This window comes from Phyllobates terribilis, unplaced genomic scaffold, assembly GCF_046119375.1.
Source record: "Phyllobates terribilis strain yellow unplaced genomic scaffold, ASM4611937v1 Scaffold_3__8_contigs__length_932513732, whole genome shotgun sequence".
Lineage (NCBI taxonomy): Eukaryota > Metazoa > Chordata > Amphibia > Anura > Dendrobatidae > Phyllobates > Phyllobates terribilis.
In genome coordinates, this window is record NW_027362763.1 from 120948592 (window position 1) to 120973422 (window position 24831).

Consider the following 24831-nt stretch of genomic DNA (forward strand, 5'->3'; position numbering starts at 1 on the left):
TTCGCTCTGCTCAGCCTTGTCTACCGTTTCTGCGGTTTTGCTCTACTCAGCCCTGTCCACCGCATCTGCGGTTTTGCTCTGCTCAGCCTTATCCACCGCGTCTGCGGTTTCGCTCTGCTCAGCCTTGTCTACCGCGTCTGCGGTTTCGCTCTACTCAGCCTTGTCTACCGCGTCTGCAGTTTCGCTCTGCTCAGCCTTGTCTACCGCGTCTGCGGTTTCGCTCTGCTCAGCCTTGTCTACCGCGTCTGCGGTTTCGCTCTGCTCAGCCTTGTCTACCGCGTCTGTGGTTTCGCTCTGCTCAGCCTTGTCTACCGCGTCTGCGGTTTCGCTCTGCTCAGCCTTGTCTACCGCGTCTGCGGTTTCGCTCTGCTCAGCCTTGTCTACCGCGTCTGCGGTTTCGCTCTGCTCAGCCTTGTCTACCGCGTCTGTGGTTTCGCTCTGCTCAGCCTTGTCTACCGCTTCTGCGGTTTTGCTCTGCTCAGCCCTGTCCACCGCGTCTGCGGTTTTGCTCTGCTCAGCCTTATCCACCGCGTCTGCAGTTTCGTTCTGCTCAGCCTTGTCTACCGCGTCTGCGGTTTCGCTCTGCTCAGCCTTGTGTACCGCGTCTGCGGTTTTGCTCTGCTCAGCCCTGTCCACCGCATCTGCGGTTTTGCTCTGCTCAGCCTTATCCACCGCGTCTGCGGTTTCGCTCTGCTCAGCCTTGTCTACCGCGTCTGCGGTTTCGCTCTGCTCAGCCTTGTCTACCGCGTCTGCGGTTTCGCTCTGCTCAGCTTTGTCTACCGCGTCTGCGGTTTCGTTCTGCTCAGCCTTGTCTACCACGTCTGCGGTTGCGCTCTGCTCAACCTTGTCTACCGCGTCTGCGGTTTCGCTCTGCTCAGCCTTGTCTACCGCGTCTGCAGTTTCGCTCTGCTCAGCCTTGTCTACCGTGTCTGCGGTTTCGCTCTGCTCAGCCTTGTCTACCGCGTCTGCGGTTTTGCTCTGCTCAGCCTTGTCCACCGTGTCTGCGGTTTTGCTCTGCTCGGCCTTGTCCACCGCATCTACGGTTTTGCTCTGCTCGGCCTTGTCTACCGCACCTGCTGTTTCGCCTTGCTCTGCTTGATTACCGCATCTGTGGCTCTGAACCCGTCTCCCAGTCTGTACTGGACCCTACCCAGCCTGCACTCTAGCCTGCCTGTTCCTGTATTCCCCGGTGTGGGTCAACAGCCGTGTCCGGGGTCTGACCTGGAGTGGCACCTGGTCCCTCTGCTCGGTTCCTCCCTGGTGCACTGGCGTCGTATGCCGTCATGCGACCTTGGTCGGATCGGGCAGATACTTAGTTACGCCCCTCCAGGCACTCTCCGGTTCATGGCACAGTGGAATCACTAATCACGCACACGCCAGTAAGTCCGGGCGTGTGCATTACATATATACAGCTGATAACACATGACCCACCAATCAAAATAAATGATGTCACAGCTCACTTCCTCCTCCCTTCACAATGACCTTTGCACATGCTCATTAGACACTTTAATGTAAAAGATAGGGTCATGGTCAAGTACCAGGGATTGTGTATGACTGATACATCTGCATTTCCTATCATTACACTAGTGGGTGAAGGCAGTAATGTAGATTATTGGGTGTGGGGAAGGGACACAGGGGCGCCACCAAATTCTATGTGGGCACAAAATTTTTCCCCGTTCACTATCCCCACTATCTATTTTTCTTGGAGCAGTGCAGGGTACCATGATTGCCCGTCTGGCAGTCGATGAACTACATGAATAAATCAACCATAAACTGCTTTGACATCTAGATTGTTGCCACAGGTTGCTATGCAGAGCGCAGCAGTCGAGATGAATTTGTCATCAGCTCTCACAGAGCTTTGTCACCTAGGTCACTTCCTATGCAGAGTTCAGCTGATGACAAACTCATCAGGACTGCTGCACTCTGCATAAGCAGCAACTGAGATGACAAAGTCTGCACAGTGCTATCCTACAGATCCCTACCTCTCCCTTGTAGTTTTGTGAGAGGAGAAACAAAGACCTACTGAGGGATCCCAAAACGTAAAAAAAACTGTTACCTGTATTAAAAAAAAAAATCACTAACTTTATAATAAATTTTACGTTTTTACATACTTTTTCTGGCCATAACTAGGGTTACAGGCTAGTGTTAGAGTTAGGACTAGGGTTAAGGTTATGGCTAAGGTTACGACTAGGGTTAAGGTTAGGGCTAGGGTTAGGATTAGTATTAGCGTTAGGTTTAGGGCTAGGGTAATAAACTAGTTACATGAAAAAAAACAAAAATGTAATAAAAAGTAAAAAAAATAATATATAACATTATTGTTATAGTTTTATGCCATTCTGGTATGTACGGTACGTTTTGGGGTATGGGAATTTATCGACCCTCTGCACAAAGAGGTGTAACTCCACATTTTCTTATGATGCGGTATTCTTCTCTTGGCCAGCTCACATCCAGCCCGCATTACTGGGAAAGACACACGAACCTCACATCCAGCCTGTATTACAGGGAGGGACTCTCCCACAAGAGCAAAATCTGAAGCTTGGATCAGGCTTCAAATTGTATATCAAGGGGTGGGAAAAGAAATGAAAGAATTAAGATTGTAAGCTGAAGGCGACAGAAAGCCAGCTAAAGGTCTTCATTGCTGCATCATAGGAGATTGTGGTTTATACTGACTATTGAAGTACTGCAGTATATATTGTAGTTCAAATTCCCTAGGGGGACTAAAAAATAAAGTGAAAGTTAAAAAATCTTTAAAAATATAAAAAAATATCTAAACGTCTAAATGACTTAATTTTCCTGATTATAAGAAGTAAATAAAAAAATATATATATATATACTCTGCATCACTGCGTCTGTATCTATTCAAATATAAAATTATTTAAGCCGTAAGCTTAACGCTTTAAAGAAAAAAAGGCAGAACTGCTGTTTTCAGCCATGGCACCATCCACAAAAAAATACCCTACAAAGTTATTAAACTGTTGTATGTACCAAAAAATAAAAGCAAAAAAAAAAACTACAGCCACAAAATGGCGACATAAGGCCAAAATATTTTTCGACGAATCCTTTTTTTTTTCACCGCTTAAATAAATAAAAACTATAAAAGTTTGGTATCGCTATTATCATACTGACCTAAAGAATCTGACCCAACGTAGTAAAAACAAAACCCGAAAAATTATAGCGGAAATGCTTGATTTATTTTTTTTCCTATTTCAAAATACTCAGAATTTTTTTCCCCATTTTCAGTACATTGTATGAAAAAACTACAAGTTGTCTTGAAACCTACAAGCGCTCATAAGGCTGTGTTGATGGAAAAATAAAAAGGGGGGATGAAAAAAATGCAAAGAAACAAAAATTGCCACAGCGGAAAGAGGTTAAAGAGCGGTTCTGATGGAGTCGCATTGGTGTCGGTTACTGGTCTACAACTTAAAAGGTGCAGACAATCAGGTCTCTCTCCTGTTAGACTTGTAGGTAAACACATGACACAAGATCTGGAAACCTGACTCACTGCCTGAAGGCGGCATTTTCTCCATGTGAAATCAGTGCTGATCATTTCACTTGCACCTCATGCATGGGCCCAGCCTACATCAGGTCATAAAGTAAGCAGAAGGCCTTATCACAGCGCTGACCCTCCCTCTGTGCCCCCTGGCGTATGACACCGTGGCCATGACTCACTCTTACAGGGCAGGACCCACATGAGAGTCTGACTCAGTTCACCAGAGTAAAGATTAATCACCGGCATGCTTCCACATGATCTTAGTCGTGTGGGATCCTATAGATGTTCAGTATTACCTGGCCGGCCTGGTGGAGCAACGCTGACAGAATGAGGTGTGTGGAGTGGAGGACATGCCATGCAAAGTGCAGCAGACTCAAGTAGGTGCTGCCAGAAGATAACATTTGTAGAATTTTTGTGATGCCCGTGGATCCATCGTTGGCCACTCCAGTGGTCTACACCAGGACTGCTGAATTAGCGTGATACCTACAAAAGCCCAATGATTGCATTGCACGACTTTCCCAAGCAGGGGAGTGTCTACTTACCCCCCTTGGGTCTTTTCCTCTATGCATCTTGCTAAATCGTGTACAAAATGGGGCTGGGGGGGGGGGATTTTTCAAGGTTTTTGGTTGACATGTCTCAAATTTTGTTGCATCATTTTTGCGCAATCATTTTTGACTTTTTTGAGATCTCATCACGTTTGTATACGAGATAGGTCCAAGCCAGATTTGGGACTTTTGAAAATGTTGCATTAAAAGCTCTAGACAGTAGTGTTGTATTAAGGATGTGACACATTTCTGAAGCAATTTGATAAATTAGGTGCAAAATAAAAGCATTGCAGCCGTCAACCAAACTGAATTCACAAATTCCGCTCATGATAAACCTTCATCAAGTCTTTGTTACTTGGATGCACTCATTCAAAATGAGCAACCGGCACAGCCGACCGGTACACATGGACGATTCACAAGAGCGCTTGTTAGGCTCACCTGGTGAGGTGGATTGTCAAAGACTCAGGTCCCGGGGGGCACATGGACCCTGGGCGTTCTAGTTGCAAGTAGGAAGGCACAAGGGCAGCGAGGACTTGGCAGACTCAGCAATCTCAGGAGCAGTAGGACGGATAAAGTGGAGCCCAGCAGGGACGCATGCGGCTCAAACACAAAGCACAGAAGGTGGAGCACACCTAAGGTCCCCATTACATGTCCGTGTTTCAGGTATTTTTTACGGATGCCACACGTACTCATTATAATCTATGGCGCTGCATACATGTCCATTTTTTACCAGCTGTGTGTCATCCGTGTTCTATACGTGTTTAACATTACAAAGTAGAGGAGAAGCTTTGGAATTGATTTTTCTTAAGTCATACAGGAAAAAAAACTGATGGCGCACTGATCCAAAACACGATGACACCGGTACCATTTTTTATGGTACTAGAATTACACGGCGTGGGAGGGGGGCCCAAAATAGGAATAGGAGTCTCAATCCCAAGACACAGGTGTGTGTCTTAATGGGCCTTAAATAGGTCTAGGGAAATGATGTCATGGAGCCAAACCCAACGTGGAGCACAACAGAGGGCAGCGGGCCCAGGGGAAGGAAGCAGAGCCCGGGATAGCTGGGACAGGTGTGTAACAGGATTGCAATTCAGAAAAGGATCCTCTCCAGCAACAATGTCAAAGACCTTCTAGGGCCATATTTGCTGTCACCTGTGTAACATTTACTAGCAGGCATTCTTCTCGTTGCCACAGACATATGCCCAACAGAAGCACAATGCCGATGACATGATTTTTATCTCCTCCCCTTACTCAACTCACAAGACTGTCACAATGCAGCAACCCCCCACACCTCAGTGTACTTCCAATTATTGGAATTATCGTCTATCGGGCTACGACATGCTATAACCCTACACTATAAGACCATGAACCTCGTGAGATGACGTCTGGTGCCCACTCTCCCCAACACTATTATATAAACCTGCATAAACAGTCAATTAGTCATGCGTAGTCCTGCAGAGAATAAAAGGGTTAATGTTATGCTGATTTTTGCCTGGTAGCTCACTGAATCCTTGCCTCCTTGAACAAAGGGTGTATCTTAGCACATTTTGTCCTGTAAATATTGCAGAGTGGGGAGGCTCCTGCTGCAGGCAGTTGTCTTACAACCATACACAGGATATTGAGGAGGAGGAGGAGGAGGAGGGGGATATATCTCATCTCCTGAGGCACAAAGAAATTAGCAGCAATGTAAAAGTCATTAGGCTGTAGGAAAAATTCATTAACACATGTTATAATGTATATAACTGTAAGGTAAAAAGAGCAAATGCCCTTAAAGAGAATAGTACTATCTGACCTTTGAGTCCCAGAACCAATGGACCATAGGCTATAACATCATGTGGTAGACGGCAGTCATGAACTGCCATGGCGTCTCATCAGCGCTAGGACAAGGTATTTTTGTGCCCCAGGCAGAAGAAGCACATTGAGAATAAGTGGTGGACATGTTCTCCACAAAAGTTTTTCCTTGTGCATTGACCAACCAATTGTATGTTATGTATTTAACCCTATCATCACACCAGGGGCGTACATAGGAATCATGGGGGCCCTATAGCAGAAGTTCTTATCAGAAGTCATAGATTCCTCTATCCTTGCCTCATAAAGTATGATGCCAACAAAAGTGCCCCCCAAACACAGTATGATACCCCCATAGTGAATTCATCCACTGTACAGTATACTGACCCTACTTTACCCTACCTCAACTCCCAGGGCAAAGTATGGTGACCCCAACACAGTATATTTCTTCCCAACTGTGACCCCCACTCAGCTCTCCATGCAGTATAATGGCCCCTACACAAACCTTCACACTCCACAGAGTATAATGCACTCCTCATGGTCCTCCACACAGTATAATGCACTCCCCATGGTCCTCCACACAGTATAAGACACTCCCCATAGTCCTCCACACAGTATAAAACATTTGCCATGGTCCTCCACACAGTATAATGCACTCCTGATGGTCCTGCATGCAGTATAAGACACTCCCCATGGTCCTCCACACAGTATAATGTACTCCTCATGGTCCTCCACACAGTATAATGCACTCCCCATGGTTCTCCACACAGTATAATGCACTCCCCATGGTCCTCCACATAGTATAATGCCCTCCCCATGGTCCTCCACACAGAATAATGCACTCCCCATGATCCTCCATACAGTATAATGCACCCACCATGGTCTTATACATAGTATAATGCAGCCCCCCATAGGGTAAAAATGCGGTCCCCCACCATAGGGTAAAATGCAGCTCCCCCCACCATAGGGTAAAATGCAGCTCCTCCCCCCTACAGGGCAAAATGCTGCCCTAGTCCTCCAGTATTATCAGTACAAAAATAAATAAATACATACTTACCGCTCCTCGTTCCCCGCTGCTTCAGTCTCTGCAGCGCGTCTCTCTCATCACCTCAGAAGCTGCCAACTCCACTGTCTGACAAAGCGTGGCGCATCATCACTCCGCTGGTCAGACACAGAGGAGGAATGATGGGAAAATGAGTGTCACCTGACGCTCCCTCCTCCATCATTGCTTTCAACCAGGGTCGGCTCCAGGTTTTCGTGGGCCCCGGGCGAAAAAGTTTCAGTGGGCCCCTTTAACACATACCACCATTCATGATGCACAGATACGGCGGAGAAATATAGGTATACAACACAGGTCCCAGCCTGCCCCCTCATCCTTCACATACGCAAACATGCATGTGGCACCCTGCTGTTCACAGGTACCACAGGACCCAAAAGGGTGCATGGATGGACTTCTCCACAAGAGGCCCTCGTTACAAACAAACACCTCCACCCTTCCACCTCATACCACCAGAGGGAGCCCGTTAGGGATATATATATGGAGGGTGGAGTCAGGCAGTTCAGTCTGAGAGTTAGTTGAGTTTAGTCAGAGAGTGTGCTGCCACTGAGAGCAGTGAAGACGCAGCACGTCTGCTGCTGTATTGAGGGCCCCGAGTGTGGCCGGAGGCAAGGAGGAGAGGAGAGAGGAGTTGAGGGGGCAGAGGAGCATCATAGGCTCACCCCAAGACACAAACCGGACACCGGGTCCGCGCCTACAGGGTCCTTTATACCCAGTAGGGATCACTGGCATACCAGGAGGACTACAAGTCCCTGGTCGACCTGAAGCTAAACCCTTGACACGACTAGGAACCACGAAGGCCCCGGCGTCCAGGGATAGTGGTTGCCAGAAAAAGGTCCTACTACCAAGCGACAGGTGAAGGAACAGCACGACACACAAGCTAGGCCCAGTTGCAGGCTGGCCAGGAGCTTAGAGAGAGGGAGACACGAACCAGGAGGCCTTATACCCGCTCATTGGGGAGAAGTCCTGAAGTGCACCCTTCCTACCGAGTACCCTGGACCGTACCTGACATCCGCACCAGTAAAGGTACTGAAGTGAATCCCCTGTCTCTGTCAGTTACTCCTGCTGCGCCATCTCTCCTGCACTGCAAGCCCCAGCATCACCACCATTTGCACCTAAACTGCCCCGGGGGCCCGCTCCGCCTGTGGGGAGCAGAAACATCCCAGCTGCCATCCCATCACCCCCCAGGAGGTCAGCAGCAGCGCCGGTAACCATTACCGGAAACCACAGGTGGCATCACGAGACAAACTGTACACTAAAACCCCCTTTTCAAAGAGAGACCCAAAGTACGGGCCTGGGAGCCGACTGCCGTGACCTCCTAAACAAGGTAAAAGGCCCGGGTACCGAGTCCCCTATATTCCCCCTGGGTGACACATGCACACACACACAGTACGCAGACATACATACACCCAGTACGCAGACATGCACACAGTATGCAGAGATGCACGTGTGGCACCCCAGGAGTCCGGTTGCCACATTGGCATTGCTTCCCTCACAAGGGGTGATGCCATGCCTGGAAGCAAGGAGGGGTGCCCTAATCAGGTTTACCGGCATACAACATTTTCCTGACTCCAGACCAGAAAGGGGAGCTCCTCCCCTTAGCAACTGGAATCTGGAGGCGGGGTTAGTAAGAGTAGTGGAGAGGAGTTGAAGACCGGACAGCGAAGAGGAAAGACCTTGGGAAAGGAGCTGCACAGCAGCTCACCTCAGAGGAGAGAAGCGAAGAAGAACCGGACTCTGGAGTCCGAGGTTGTGGGGCACCGAAGGCCCAGCAGCAGAAACCGGAGGGCAGGAGACTGCAGGTCTCCTGGCCCCATCAGACGCCCGGCGACACAGAAGCACCATAGGGCCCAGCACCGCCACGTGGGAGCGGCACATAAGGAAGGCCCGAGCTGCCTGCCATACGGGTGAGGAACAGACATTTTACTCAGGGACGTGGGCCGCAGCATAGCTACAAGCAGCAGGGCCAAAAGAGAATAGCACAGAGGGAAGGCCTACAACTTCACCTGGCGAGGTGGATCCCCAACTTGCTCCCAGGCCGCCCGGACCTCTACTGCCAGCTAGTACCCGTGCCCCGATCTGCTTAACAACCGCAAGTAAAGATGAGAGGAAACCGCCATTAAGTTGTGGACTGGTTATCATCTGCGCCATCTCCTGCACTATACCACACCAACAACATCTACCCTATAGTATCACTAGATCTTGCCCTGGAGCTAAGCTCTGCCTGTGGAGAGCTGAACCAACTCTGCTGCGTCACCATCAGCTCCAGAGGATCTGCACCGCAGCTGCGGTCCCATATAGCCGCATACCACAGGTGGCGTCACGAACGTTATCTGTAAAAACTTTATTCCCCTTCTACCTTTCCCTTTAATTGACCGCCCTGGGTCACGGACCGGGACACTGCTACCGTGACACCCCCAGCACAGACCGGCCCGGCTACCGAGTACCCCACGGCCCAGGGGGCTCGTCAACTTGGCGTCACAAACAGAATAAACGAAGCCCGGTGAAACCGGGTACTGTGTGCCATAGACTTTGCTGAACTGTAACATCACGTCATTTGTCATCAGCCGAGGGGAAGCAGGAGGCCCCGATCCGGAACCGCCGGGTAAGAGATTCCTCTTGCCTGCAGAGCAGCAAACTGGTACGTCAGCAGAAACCCAGGACCTGGCTGAGGTTCACTAGGGGGGAGGAAGATGCCCAACCTGGGAGAGGATTCAGCCGCGGGCGCGGCCACCGCCACTGTAATGCCATTATCAATGCCATACCAGGGGCGGCGTGGTTGTCCCAGTACTCAGAGGAGTCGCACACCCTGACCGACTTTGAGGAGAGACTGCGCAGTTTGTTTAAAGTGTACCCCCTGTCTGAGAAGCAAAAAGTCAGCATGCTCATAGGCCAGCTAATCGGTGAAGTCCTGGCTGGGCAGGGACAAAGGCACTGTTAAGGAAATACTGGCCCGGTTGAAGGACACCTTTGACACCCGCACAGCAGCAGAGATTAAAATGAAGTTCTACGGGTGCAAACAAAGAGTGCAGGACAGTGTACGGGATTATGCTCTAAACCTGCAGGAGGCGCTGCGGGCCATTAAATAGGTAGACCCCAACAGTGTGCGACACGAGGACAGATTGCTAACTGAGCAGTTTATTGAGGGGCTCCTGTGTAATGCTCACCGGACACAGCTGCGCATTATGGCTCTGCAAACCCTGATCTGCACTTTGCGCAATTTAAAGACCGAGCCATCCGGGTGCTGCGAGGGTGGAGAAGTCGGCCGTGTCAGAATGAGTGATCCATTCCCCATTGCAATGCCCCCTAGGAGTGAAATGTTAATATGGTGTCGGGCAGCAATAGGTCTCAGTGGTCAAGATTATCAGGCCTTGGTAGAAACCGTGTACTCTGACAGTAGGCCCACCATCTTGACAGCCAGGGGGTAGTCGATGTCCGCAAGGGAGAGTACCGATACGCATCCTGAATTGTGGGGAGAAAGAGGTCCATTTACCCCAGTACCAGTATGCCACCTTTGCTAAGCTGTTCACTGTCAGTAACAATGCAATAAAGGCAGTGGAACCCTTGCCTCCCTCCAAACCGGCGGAGGATAATGGCTCCAAGGGACAGATGGAGGATTGGTGTCAGAAGCTACAAGTGGGCACTGACTCCACCCCTTCGCACCAAAAGCATGGAGTATACCGGGTGGTCCAAGAATATGAGCGAGTCTTTAGCAAACACCCAATAGACTTTGTGCAGGTAAAAGGGGTCCAACATCATATCCCCACAGGAGATCATCCGCCCAATAAAGAGAGGTACCGGCCTGTACCTCCAGCTCACTATCAATGTGCCAAAGGAATGTTACGGGAGATGAAGGAGGCTGCAGTGATCAGAGATAGTTGTAGCCCTTGGGCAGCTCCATTAGTTCTCGTTAGAAAGAAAGATGGTACAATGAGGATGTGTGTTGATTACAGGCCGATTAACCGCATTACACATAAGGACGCCTACCCATTACCCAGAATTGAGGAATCCTTAGCTGCACTAAGATCCGCTAACTATTTCTCCACTTTGGATCTCACCAGTGGGTATTGGCAGGTTCCCGTGGCAGAGGCGGACAGAGAAAAGACTGTGTTTACAACACCAATGGGCCTCTGTGAGTTCAACTGCATGCCATTCGGGCTCTGCAATGCTCCTGGAACATTTCAGCGGTTAATGGCATGTTGCCTAGGACACAAAAACTTCTAAACCGTTCTGCTGTACCTAGACGATGTAATCATCTACTCAAAGACGTACAAAGACCACCTGGAGCACCTGGCCGAGGTGTTTGAAGCCCTATCTGGTTATGGCCTGAAAGTAAAGCCGTCCAAGTGCCGCTTGTTGAAGCTGAAGGTGCAGTACCTAGGTCATGTGGTAAGCACCGAAGGTGTAGCACCAGACCCTGAAAAAGTCACCGTTATCAAGGACTGGCCAAGACCCTCCACTATCAAAGAAGTGCGGCAGTTCCTCGGGCTGGTAGTCTACTACAGGAGATTCATCAAGGGTTTCACCAAGATAGCGGCACCCATGCAGGACCTCCTAGTGGGCCAGTCCAAGAAGGCCAAGAACCCGAATCCTCTGTTCAAATGGGGTAAAACAGAAGACGAATCCTTCACTCGACTGAAAGTGGCTCTTACGGGAGACGAAGTCCTGGCCTACCCCGACTATGGCTAACCCTTTATACTCCATACGGATGCCAGTGTGGCGCCCCTGAGGGTTCAGTCGCCACAGAGGTACTGCACCTCACCCAGAGGTGTGGCATCTCCTTCTCTCAGGTAAGGATGGAGTACTGCTCGGGACCCCAACACCTGCACTCAACACTACACTACTCCAGGCCGGCTGGAAGGGCAATATGCACTGCTTTCTGCTGCCCCATCCCTGGCTGGAGTGGGGGAAACCAGAGTGAAGGGAGGAAGGCTCCAGGAATTGAAGGGATCCCAGGGGGTACGGTGAGTGCAGGACGGCACCCGTACGCCCGAATCTGCCAGGCGTCAGAGGGATCAGGCCGCAAGAAGGGAACCGGTCCCTGGACTAGCCGAGTTACTTCAAGTCTCGGCTGGAAAACTGGAGGCTTCTGCACTTCCAAGGTGCAGTTGCCACTTTCGCACCTAAGCCGCCGAAAAGGGCACCAAGCTAGGTCCGGGAACTTTAAGTTGCCCACAGGGATCTCAAGGTACCCGATCGAGACTTTGTGTGGCGAGGCGCAGGGCAGGAGGGAGAGACCCAGCGCGGGAAGTCGGCTGAGAAAGGAACATACAGAGAGGGGTCCCGTTAAGTGCTCTTGAGATATTTGAGAGAGTGCTGAACCCCTGCCTAGTAGACGCAGCGCGACGTGGGAGGCTGACACCTGTACAGTGCCACCTGAAGAACCTAAATAACTGTGAGTAAACTCGGATGATTGCAACCCACTGTTTCTGTCAGTTATTTCTGCCACGTTGTCGCTCTTGCACTACAACGCCCAGCATCACCATCTGCCCCTACACTGCCCTGGAGCTGCACTCTGCCTGTGGAGAGCCGCACCAACCCAGCTGCCCTAACATCTGCTCCAGAGGTCTGCAGCAGCGCCGGTACCCATTACCGGGAACCACAGGTGGCATCACGAGACAAAAACTGTTATTAACAAAAACCCCTTTTTTAAAGAGTGACCCCAGGGTATGGGCCCGGGAGCCGACTGCCGTGACATCCCATAGCCTGGGTACCGAGTTTCCCCCATATCCCCCTGGGCGAGTCACCAGCAAAGTGGGATTGGGAGCGGTGCTGTCCCAGGTACAGCAGGGCAGAGAGAGAGTGATTGCCTACACCAGCATGAAGCTCCGTCCTACGGAAAGGAACCCCGACAACTATAGTTCCTTCAAGTTGGAGTTTTTAGCCATAGTATGGGCTGTAACAGAGCGCTTCAAACATTACCTCGCCTCCTCCAGATTTACAGTCTTCACGGATAACAACCCGCTGACGCACCTGGAGATTGCAAAGCTTGGTGCCCTAGAACAACGATGGATGGCTCGACTGTCTAACTACGAGTTTACCATAAAGTATCAGGCGGGGCATAAAAACACTAATGCTGATGCGCTGTCCAGGATGCCCAACTTGCCAGATGGGGGAGAAGACCCGGAAGAGCTGGAGGAGATAGAGATACCCGCTTTCCATCGTCATGGGGTGACCCAGTGCTCCCACTGTGTGAGGAACAAGCGCTCCGCCAACAGAGAGGCCACGTTTAACCCATTGCCCCACCATGGATGGGCAGAGACGCAGGATGGTGACACGGCTGTCCACCTATTAAAGGAGTTGCTGACACAAGCTGACTCGCACACTGATCCAGATGCTCCACAGGAGACCCAACAGTTGTGGAAGGAGAAGGACAAACTGTTCATCTATGAGGGAAAGCTGTGTCGAAGAAGCATCAACTCCCGGACACACGAACTGGTCTGGCAGGTGGTAGTCCCGAGGCGGGATGGGCCAATGGTCTTAGAAGCGTACCACGGTGGAGCAGAACACTTTGGGTGGAAGAAGTTGGAAGCCCTGCTATGTGAGCGATTCTACTGGGCTGGCATGAGGAAAGCAATTGAGAGATGGTGTCGAGAATGTGGTCCATGCAACCTGAGACAGAAAGACCGTGACAGCCAGAGGGCTCCCCTGCAGCCCATAATCACCGAACAACCACTTGAACTGGTAGCCTTGGACCACGTGAAGCTAGCCTCAAGACGGTCAGACTATGTCTACGCTCTCACCATAGTAGATCACTACTCCCGGTTCTTGGTAGTAGTGTCAATGAAAGATCAGACGGCAGCCAAAGCGTTTCAACAACACTTTTGTCACCCGCACGGTTACACTGAACGAGTGCTGACCGACCAAGGTCCAGCCTTTGAAGCAGAAGTGTTCCAGGAATTCTGTAACTTGTATGGCTGCAAGAAAATAAGGACGACGCCGTATCATCCCCAGACCAACGGGTTGTGCGAGAAAATGAACCAGGTGGTAATAGACCTGTTGAAGACGTTGCCCCTTGAAGAAAGTAGCCTGTGGCTGGAGAAGTTACCAGATTTGGTGGACCTATATAACCACATCCCGGTGAACTCCACAAACTGTACACCCGCCTACCTGATGAGGGCAAAACCTGGCAAGCTACCCATTAACTTAGACATGGGAGTCTTAACACCTGAGACGACATCACCAGATGCAGACTGGGATATGGAGCGGCAGCAACAATACCGCAAGGTGCAAGAATGTGTGGAAAGAAGTTTGTCCCAGGCGAGACAGAGGCAGGAGAAAACTTACAATCAGCACGCACCTGCAGTCCCCTTGTCACCTGGAGAACAGGTACTCAAGAGGAAGAGACGAGTCCACAAATTAGATGACCAGTGGGAGGTTGAGCCATACACCATCTTACCTTCATATTTCGATAACACCAAGGTGTGCCTCATCAGTAAAGATGGAGGGGAAACTTCAGCGGCAGTCTCAAGAGACCACTTGAAGATATGCCCTGATCTGTTGAAACATAAAGAAGAAGACCAAGACAACCCCCAGAACACAGGAAAGGTGGAAGAAACGGTCCAAACAATCCTTGGAGAATGTCCCCGGTCTTGGACGCAGGTGAACCGAGCAATCGTGGTACCTGTCCTGACCTTTGTCCAAGCGGCCTCACCGGAAGCTGCAGAGGCTCCAGAACAGCAGAGACCAGTCGGCCCCAGAAACAAATGCTTCATCAGCAGCAGATCAGGAGAATCTACCCTCTGCTAGCTGTGAATCTGTCATACCCATGGTGAGTCAAAGAGTTCATAGAAGACTACCAAGCTTACTGGTGTTACCTCAGACTAACCGTAGTGTAGTCCACATTGAGCCCACCACACCAGCAGTAGACAATAGAGATCAGGGTAGGTCAGTGGCAACAAGTGTACTGCGTAGTTCAACCCGTAGTACTAGTGGTCAGCTCCCTGCCCACTGGAGGAACTAAAGTGTAAGAGAATAAAAATGTAAAGTATATAGTTGTTAAACTTATGGACAATTGGACCACAGGACTAGGTGTGGTCAGGACAATGTTGAAAATAGTTAATAATTGGCCTTGAAAATAAACCGCAGGCGTGGCCGAAAACCAGGCCCACCGACAGAGTTCCCTGAAGCAACGCCCAGGGACGATACACGAAGTGGGTTGAGGCGGTTCCCATCAACCAACCTTCAAGTGCCTGGAAAAAGACAATTCCTGGATAGTGGCGTAAAGACTAAGCGCCGCAATGACTGTTCCCAAGTTTAGTTTGGTTTTTGTTATTCTGCAATCTTTACCTTTCTGAGACTTTGTAAACTATTTGTAATGTGAATTGTTATTGTTGTTGATTGTTTAATTCAAAAAGGTATCCTCAGCCCGGGAGTACTGAATTTAACTAGGGGGCAATGTGGCACCCCAGGAGTCTGGTTGCCACAGTGGCATTGCCTCCCTCACAAGGGGTAATGTTATGCCTGGAAGCAAGGAGGGGTCCCCTAATCAGGTTTACCAGCAAACAACACTCCAGACCAGTAAGGGGAGCTCCTCCCCTTAGCAACTGGAATCTGGAGGCGGGGTTAGTAAGAGTAGTGGAGAGGAGTTGAAGACAGGACAGCGACGAGGAAGGACCTGGGGAGTGGAGCTGTAAGCCAGCTCACCCCAGAGGAGAGAAGAACCAGACACCGGAGTCCGAGGTTGTGGGGCACTGAAAGCCCAGCAGCAGAAACCGGAGGGCAGGAGACTGCAGGTCTCCTGGTCCCACCAGATGCCCGGCGACACAGCAGCACCATAGGGCCCAGCACCGCCACGTGGGAGTGGCACATAAGGAAGGCCCGAGCTGCCTGCCATACGGGTGAGGAACAGACGTTTTACTCATGGACGAGGGCCGCAGCATAGCTACAAGCAGCAGGGCCAAAGAGATTAGCGCAGAGGGAAGGCCTACAACTTCACCTGGCGAGGTGGATCCCCAACTTGCTCCCAGGCCGCCCGGACCTCTACTACCAGCTAGTACCCGTGCCCCGGTCTACTTAGCAACCGCAAGTAAAGATGAGAGGAAACCGCCATTAAGTTGTGGACTGGTCATCATCTGCGCCATCACCTGCACTACACAACACCAACAACATCTACCCTATAGTATCACTAGATCTTGCCCTGGAGCTAAGCTCTGCCTGTGGAGAGCTGAACCAACTCTGCTGCATCACCATCAGCTCCAGAAGATCTGCACCGCAGCGGTCGCCCCATATAGCCGCATACCACAGGTGGCGCCACGAACGTTATCTATTAAAACTTTATTCCCCTTCTACCTTTCCTTTTAATTGACCGCCCTGGGTCATGGACCGGGTCACTGCCACCGTGACACCCCCAGCACCGACCGGCCCGGCTACCGAGAACCCCATGGCCCAGGGGGCGCGTCACACGCACACACACAGTACGGAGACATGTGCACATGCACGCACACACACAGTACACAGACAAGTGCACGCACACACAGTACGTAGACATGCGCACACACACAATATGCAAACATGCGCAAATGCACACACACAGTATGCAGACATGCACACACAGTATGCAGACATGTGGACATGCACACAGTACGCAGACATGTACACATGACGCGCCCCTGGGCCTGTGTCGCGCAGCGTAGCGCACGCGGGAGCTTACCCGGAGCCGGATCTGTTGAGGGTTGTAGTCTCGTGGCGGTGATCCGGTCTGTGCCCAGGGAGTCAGACTAAGTGGCGCTGTATCAGCGGTAGATGTTGGACGACTACGCCACCAGTTGAGTACAGCTAAGGAGCTGCTGCTGCAGGGCAGACCGCTGAGGCCGGTGGTAGGATTGTGCAGCGTGATAGTATAACCCCCAACGGGAGGGGTATGGCCTCAGGGCAGCCGACGTGGATGATGGGGGTAGCAGGAACCACTCGGAGACGGTACGGTGTAGTTCAGGGTCTTTACTGGTGACAAAGGTAGACCCTCCCGGAGTACTGGCTAGCGATTGGGGCCTGGTCAGTCCTTGAGCAGATGGGATCTCCCCTGGCCAGGTGGAGTTGTAGGCCTCCCAAACTAACGATACTCTTCTGGCTACCTTGCTAGAGGTGGGTATAAGTAGCCCACGTCCCTGAGTGTACCGTGTGGTGCTCACCCGTATGGCCGGTGACTCGGGGCCTTCTAGTAGCTTCCGCTCCACGACGGCGGTGCTGGTCCCACGCGTGTGACCGTGCCTTCGGGTTTCTGGGCCAGAGGACCTGCAATCCCCTGCCGGTCGGTTTCTGCTGCTGGATAGGAGTTAGTCCCCACAGCCTCGGACTCCGGGGCCGGTGATAACTTCTCAGTCAGGGCGAGCTCTGCAGCTGCCAGCCCCTGACTCCTTATAGCACTGCTCCCACAGAGCTCCTGATGTTCTTTTCCTATATCTGCTTCTCTGTCTCTACTTCTTCTCTACTCACTCACCCTGCCTCAGCCCTAGGTTTATATAGGGGAAGTTCTTCCCCTCCCAGGACTGGGCAGGAGGTGTGGCATGCATAGGATCCCTGACCAAGAGACCTCCCACCTGCTCTCAGACATAACATTGCTGTTACTGTGGAAACCAGACCCCTGGGGTGCCACACACACACAGTACGCAGACATGCACACACACAGTATGCAGACATGCGCACACGCACACACAGTACGCAGACATGCACACACTAAGCAGACATGCGCACACGCGCACACACAGTACACAGACATGTGCACACACACACAGTACGCAGATATGTGCACATGGTAAGCAGACATGCACACACACACAGTATGCAGACATACACACACATGCACATGGTAAACAGATATGAACACATACAATACACAGACACGTACATAGATACGTACACATACAGACATACCTACATATTTGAACACATTCTTAAAAACACATAAAACAGACATAAATATATATACACAGACATACACACTGGCATACACACACACACATTAGAATTATTTTTAATATGAGGATTGGGGAAGCTGGCGACAAGCCTTGCTCACCTGCCCCCAGCCTGTTTCTCATCCAGCTCCTCATGTGGCAGTGCAGGGCCGCTAGCGTGTCTGATGGCCATCACACACATGGCCGTGGACCATCAGAGGGGCCCACTCGCCGTCGGGGCCCTGGAACATTAGCGGGACCCACTCTTCGTCAGGGCCTTGGAACATCAGTGTGGCCCACTCACCGTCGGGGCCCTGGACCATCAGCAGGGCCCACTCACTGTCGGGGCCCTGGACCATCAGCGGGGCCCACTCACCATCGTGGCCCTGGACCATCAGCAGGGCCCACTCACCGTCGGGGCCTTGGACCATCAGCGAGACCCACTCACCATGGGGGCCCTTGACCATCAGGGGGGCCTACTCGCCGTCGGGGCCTGGGCCGCTCCCCCAGCATCTCCGCAGGACCTCTGGCGCTGCTTGATTGCCGGCACTTAAGACATGGCCACGTGCAGTGCGCTGTACAGATATGTCTGCTGGTAATGACATGGCAGGGGCGACACACAAGCACAATTAAAGGCGCAGTGTCGCCCCGGCCGAGTCATTACTACCAGACCCAGCCGCACAGCGCGCGGCCATGTCTGATGAAGTGCTGGCAATCAAGCAGCATCGCCGGCGGTCCTGCAGAGATGCTAGGGGAGCGGCCTGGGCCCCGACGGTGAGTCGGCCTCCCCTGATGGTCCAGGGCCCCCGCACTTGCCTGGGTACGCCGGATGGGTGCTGACGCCGACCCTGCTTTCAACTCTTGAATGTGGAGCCGGGCCCGATGTGGGGGGTGCATGGTGCAGGCACTGGCACCGGGCCCCCCAGCTCACGGGCCACATAGCAGTAGCATGGCCTGCCACCATTGGCGGTATGCCACTGCATCACACGTCAAAAAGAATTCATACCACATCCGAGACCCACTAAACAAATACAAATCTAACACAGAAGATTCAGTTTCTCTATGCAATAAGGGAGGACGGGTATGTAAAAACAAAGTACAAGATAGCATATAATATTAGGGGAGCACATTTCATAATAAGGGAGGACACTGTATATAATAAAGGGCAATACTGCATGTACTATTAAGGGGCAGGATTATATATAATATAATATTAATGATGGACACTGTATGTATTAAGGGGTAAAAAGAGGACACATCGGAGTGAGCGTCCAACCCAGGACTCAGACTTTGCAATACAATATTGAACCGGGTGAAACTACACCTCCGAATATAGCCCTTCTCAGAACATGAATGTTATCATTAATTATTACTCTGCAGACAATCCAGTGTTAAGAGGCAGAATATTTACAGTGTCTTATAGACATCCACTGTAGAGTTGCTCTTTCTTTTCTTCTCCACCTGTTTCTGACCTTCATATTGACCTCTCCCCGCCATGACTTGACTCTTCAGAGTTTACTGCTTCAATGTCTTTGGTTCCTTGCCTCTGCAGCGCACATTCACACATTAAGACCCCTTCACATATCCGTGTTTGCAGTACATGTGTCAGTTTTTTTTACGGATGCCACAAGTATCCATTATAACCTATTCTGCTGTGCACATGTCTGGTTTTACACGGATCGTATGTCTATGCAAAATACTGTACATGGAGACCTGTCTGTTTTTTACCATCAGCACAGATGACAAGGGCCAATACAAGTCTATGGGTCTGTGAAAAAAACGGACGGCGGCATAAGGAGTGCAGTTCTATTTTTTTCCGTGCTATCTGATTCTCAGAGGCAAATCGTGCACGCTGAGATTTATTTCCTTGGACCCCAATATGGTATCAATAAAAACATCAGCTCCCAACACAAAAAAGAAGCCCTCACACCACCCAATCAGCAGAAAAAGGAAAAAAAATTAGCAATTTTTTTTTTCATAAATTATACAAAAACAAATTATGCAACTTTAGTATTGCCGTAGTCGTACTGATCTGGAGAATCACACTGCCAGGTCATTTTTGTAGCACAATTGAATGCCATAAAATTAAACTGCCTCACCCCCAAAAAAAATTGCTGTTTTGTGGGAGGGTTTTTTTGTAATGTCACCACACTTGGAATTTTTTTTTCCAGTCTTCTAGTACGTTGATTGGTAAAACGAACGGTGGCATTCGAAATTACAACTTGTCCAGCAAAGATCAAGTCCTTGGATGGCTATGTCGATGGAGAAATAAAAAGTTAAAGGGGTTTTCCAGTCTGCAGTCATTCTATGTGAGGATTCTCCTGCGCAGGGACTGGTGGAGTCATGACTGCAATTATGCGATTTGCATACATACAGTCATATGCTGACTAGACGTGTGCAGAACAAAGTACTATTGCGCATTTTGGTGTGGCCTTAAAGGGGGCAGGTTTGTCATGAACGTATGCAGTCACAACAATTGAGTGAGGCCAGACACGTCTAGTCGGAATGTGGCCGGAAGTATACAAATTGCATACTTGCAGTCAGATGACCGCCTGCTCCCGGCGCCAACACCGGAGAATCCTCACAGCTCGCAGCTTATTCTTAAAGTGACTGTAGACTTGTCGCCAAAGGCTGGACAACCCATTTAAGGTTCTTGGTATAAGGAATACCATCCTCAGGGAGTCAGTCTTCTCTGGTTTCTCACCACACAGCAAAAAAATATGCTGAGAGGCTAATTGGCTTCCTATGAAAATGACCCCACTGTGTGCATGCATGTGTCTGTGTGCCTGAAAAAGGGGAAATCAGACTGGATAATGGCACCCGAGTCCTGGGGCCAGCTGAGTACCTGGAGAATAACTAAAACTGTGGGAGAGGGAGTTCTGTGGGGGGTGAATTTGTGGCTGTTATGTCCCACGAATTGGGAATCGTACAGTGTTGTATTATCATTGTATTGTTGTTGTGCTGCTGTGCAATCAGGTTTGCTCCTTTAGGAGGTTTGTCCTGTCTCTCTCCCTGTAGTTCAGCTCTGATGTGTATTAGTAACCCATCCTTTCTTCCCCAGTTAGTGTTTGTCAGCCATCTTTCTCATCTCTGGATAAGAATTGTTTTTTTCACCTGCTGTTACTATTGTGCATAATACATGAATTCAACCTGAGGATAAACTTTCTTCTGGAGTCTTCATACGTGCCTCCGCAGTCGAGTCAAGCTATCTGATGAAGTTCTAGGTATGAGTACTGGTTCAATACAGACATCCATAGAAACGCTGTTGTGGCGCCCCTGAGGGTTCGACCGCCACAGGGATGCTGCACTTCTCTAATGGAGTGTAGTGTTCCTCCTCTGAGGTAAGAACAGTGCGATGGTCAGGACCCTTTCTTCACATCCAACACCACACTTCTCCCACCAGAGGGGGCTACAATGCACTAGGTGCTGCCCTCCTGGTTGCCGGGAGACTGGGGAACCAAGAGCTAGGGGATCCATTTTAGTGGGTGAGGGTGGAGGACTCACATTTTAGTGACACTTTAAATTTCATATTTAATAAAAGAGCCATTTTGGTTCTGGGTCTTTGTATTGTGATCTCCCTCCCTGAGCGTGGATCCTGTGTGGGCCTGCAGAGGACGGAGACACGGCCCTCGTACCTTAGCCTTGGGTCGAGGGGCAGGTTGCAGATAATGGATGTCTCAACCCGGTCAAGGACCATGACCAAGAAGGCCTGGAGCTCAGGAGTGTAGCTCTACAGCAAATGGATCCCAGGGAGGATGCAGATGGAGCGGTATATGCCACCTGTCCTCGCCAACCTGATATATTCAGAGGGATTCCGGCTGCAAGAGGGGTACCGGCCCCCGACACCCGACCTTGCTACTCCATGTCCTGGTCAGGAAAGCCCGGTAGGCCCTGAGGATCCCACCGGGTATCGGAAGGAGCGGAGCTGCCACCCGTACACTTTTTCTGAGAGGAGTTCAGAGGGAGACCCGGCCTATCTACACACACAGACAGGAAAGAGAACCCGGTCTGTAGTCTAGGATCACTCTGGTGTGTGGTCCTGATTGAACACAGGACTTACTCGGAGGTTGTCGGACCCCCCCGTCTCTGGTGACCGCAGAACTCCGCGAGGAGCAGGGAGAAGCCTTGCAGCTGTACTCTACAACGTGAGTAAAAACCCTGGAAGTTAACCCCTATGGCCTCCGGACTCTTTATTCTGCATTACACCAGATTACGCGGCATCAGACCTCCTGGACTACTACCCCCTCCATCCTGTCCCGCTGCCCTGAGGCCCTGCTCCGCCTGTGGGGAGTAGTAACAACGACGGCCGCCATAACACCATACCTCAGCGGACTGCAGCGGCGCTGGTAGCCTTCACCAGGTGACACAGGTGGCGTAGTCGAGATCAGCCACTCAACCTGGACGAGCCCATACCATCCCTTTTTTCAGTGTGACGGCCCTGGGCACGGAGCGGGTCCGGGCCACGGCTGCACCCCCATCAACAACTTAGGACCCATCTCCGAGTCCCCATCTCCCAGGGTAGGGCTTCCATCGGTAGTGTCACACACTGTCTAAGGAGCCCCACATTCGCAGCCTATTTATGGAGTCAGAATAGTGCCAATTAGTCAGTTCTTTCCCTGTGTATCACATGATTCCAGTTACACATCCCCAAACTTATGGATGCTCTACTGTCAGCCTTATTTGAGACAAACCAGTTGCTGGGGGGTACACCGCATTGCAGCCCAAGGATGCATCAGTCATACAACATTTTAATTGACCTTTTATGTTTATACTCATTAGATACAGCAAAAATAGTCTGGTCTTCTACTTGGTGAGGTCTTATAAGGCCTTGTAGGCTAGAGTATTCAGGTAGTCGGCAACCATGCTGCCACTTGCATTGCTGCTACATTACTCAGCTCTGCTACATTGCCACACTGAGTCTCTTGATCTATCACCTGTGCTACATCAGTGAGTCTCTTCATCTACATCACTGGGCTCTGCTATATCACTTAAAGGAAACCTGTCAGCAGGATTTTGCTAAGTGAACTACAGGCAGTGTCATGTTGGGGCTGCTGCGCTGATTAATATGATACCTGAGGTGAAGAAATCCGTCTTGTGGTTCTAGTATAATCAGTTTTTGCAGTTTTGAGTTAATGAGATTCTCGTACTTTGGGGCAGGTCTTATCCTGGTCTTCTAGGCCAGATCACCAAGAAAAGACCTGCCCACAGGCCGCCCTAAAGCACAAGTGTGATCCTCATCATAGAGACAGCCTGAGACAGATAGAGAGACAGCCAGAGATAGATAGACATTCAGAGACAGCCAGAGAGAGAGAGACAGCCAGAGAGGAAGAGACAGCCAGAGAAGGAGAGAGACAGATAGACAGTCAGAGAGGGAGAGACAGACAAAGACAGCCAGAGAAGGAGAGACAGCTAGAGAGCGAGAGAGACAGATAAACAGCCAGAGAGGGAGAGACAGCACGAGAGGGAGAGACAGCCAGAGAGGGAGAGAGACAGATAGACAGCCAGAAACAGATAGACAGCCAGAGAGAGACACAGCCAGCCAGAGAGAGACAGCCAGCCAAAGTCTCTCTGTCTCTGGCTGTCTCTCTGTCTCTGGTTATCTATAAGTCTCTCTGTCTCTGGCTGTCTATCTGTCTCTGGCTGTGTCTTTCCCTCTCTGGCTGTCTCTCTGTCTCTATCTGTCTCTCTGTTTCTATCTGTGTCTCTGGCGGTGTCTCTGTCTCTGGCTGTGTCTCTCCCTCTCTGGCTGTCTCTCTGTCTCTATCTGTGTCTCTGTTTCTATCTGTCTCTCTGTCTCTGGCGGTGTCTCTGTCTCTGGCTGTCTCTCTCCCTCTCTGGCTGTCTCTCTGTCTCTATCTGGCTTTCTATCTGTCTCTCTGGCTGGCTGTCTCTATGATGATGAACATGCTCATGCTTCAGGGCGGCCTGTGATCTTATCTTGCTGATCTGGCCTAGAGCACCAGGATAAGACCCTGCTTACAGTCCCGCCCGAAGCACGAGAAATTCATTAACTCAAAACTGCAAACACTGATTACACAAGAACCACAAGACGGATTTCTTTACCTCAGGTACAATTTTAATCAGTGCAACATCCCACCATGACACTACCCGTAGTTTACTTCGAAAAATCCTGGTGATAGGTTTCATTTAACTCTGCTGAAAATATCTACATTGAGCCACCTAAGATACCCAACACTGCTTAATTGCTCAAATCTATAGACCAACTCTACATTGATGCTCCTGGCGTACCCGGCTATGCTACGTCGCTGGGCTCTGCTATATCATAATTCCGCACAGGACAATGTGACATAATCTGCTCTGGCTCATCACTACCTAAAGTCAACTGTGATTTTACGCTATTTTGACTCTGCCTCATCAGCTGTCTCCCTATGATGAGTCTACGGCTTTCAAGTGGACTACTGCTCGAATCCTCTGTTGTTCCAAATGCACGTCCCTGCTGCACCAGCGTCATATTTCCGTGCTGCATAACAACTGCTCATCCAGAACTTTGAGGATTCACCTCACCAGAAATAACACCTATAAATGAATCCAGAATATATTCTGCAAAGTAGCCTGAGCCTGGAGCTACACTCTACACGACCTTTCTCGCAGTTTTCTTACAAGTCATCTCCTACTTTAAATTTACGAGCTCTGTAAGTGCAACATGACACAACATCTTCCGCGAAACACTTAAATAAACCATTGTGTTGGCCATTATGTGTTTTATAAGATCCCATGTTCGATTCTCAATAATCTTTTTACCATGCGGCTTATGTGCAAATAGGCAGCTGTGAAGAAAGGGCCGAGGACCGGCTTTATGGGACCACTGGGCCAAGTTTACAGCACTAACTGTAAAATAATTAAAACCATTGCGAGGGATACAGAGGATTTAAGCCTGTGCATTGTTCTTTGCCTCATTACCAGCAGATGGTTACGATCTAAACCTTGTATATTTAGAAGGAACATGAACAACCTTCCAGTTTGTTAAATTCATTTATAGAAAGTTATTCATATGTTTTGTTTTTTTCTAAAAATACGGTCGACACAGAAAATCCAAGA

The 24831-nt window shown here is 50.3% G+C and overlaps 1 long non-coding RNA gene across 2 annotated transcripts in view; it reads left to right on the forward strand.

Moving 5' to 3' along the window:
- The first annotated feature begins 3682 nt into the window (after positions 1–3682).
- LOC141257970 (uncharacterized) overlaps positions 3683–24831 on the forward strand; it is a 78101-nt gene continuing 56952 nt past the window's right edge. The window contains exon 1 of one of the 2 annotated variants that reach the window (XR_012318151.1): positions 3683–3867. This is a non-coding gene — a long non-coding RNA (uncharacterized lncRNA). The remainder of the gene's footprint in view (positions 3868–24831) is intronic. The other variant, XR_012318150.1, reaches the window with a different exon arrangement.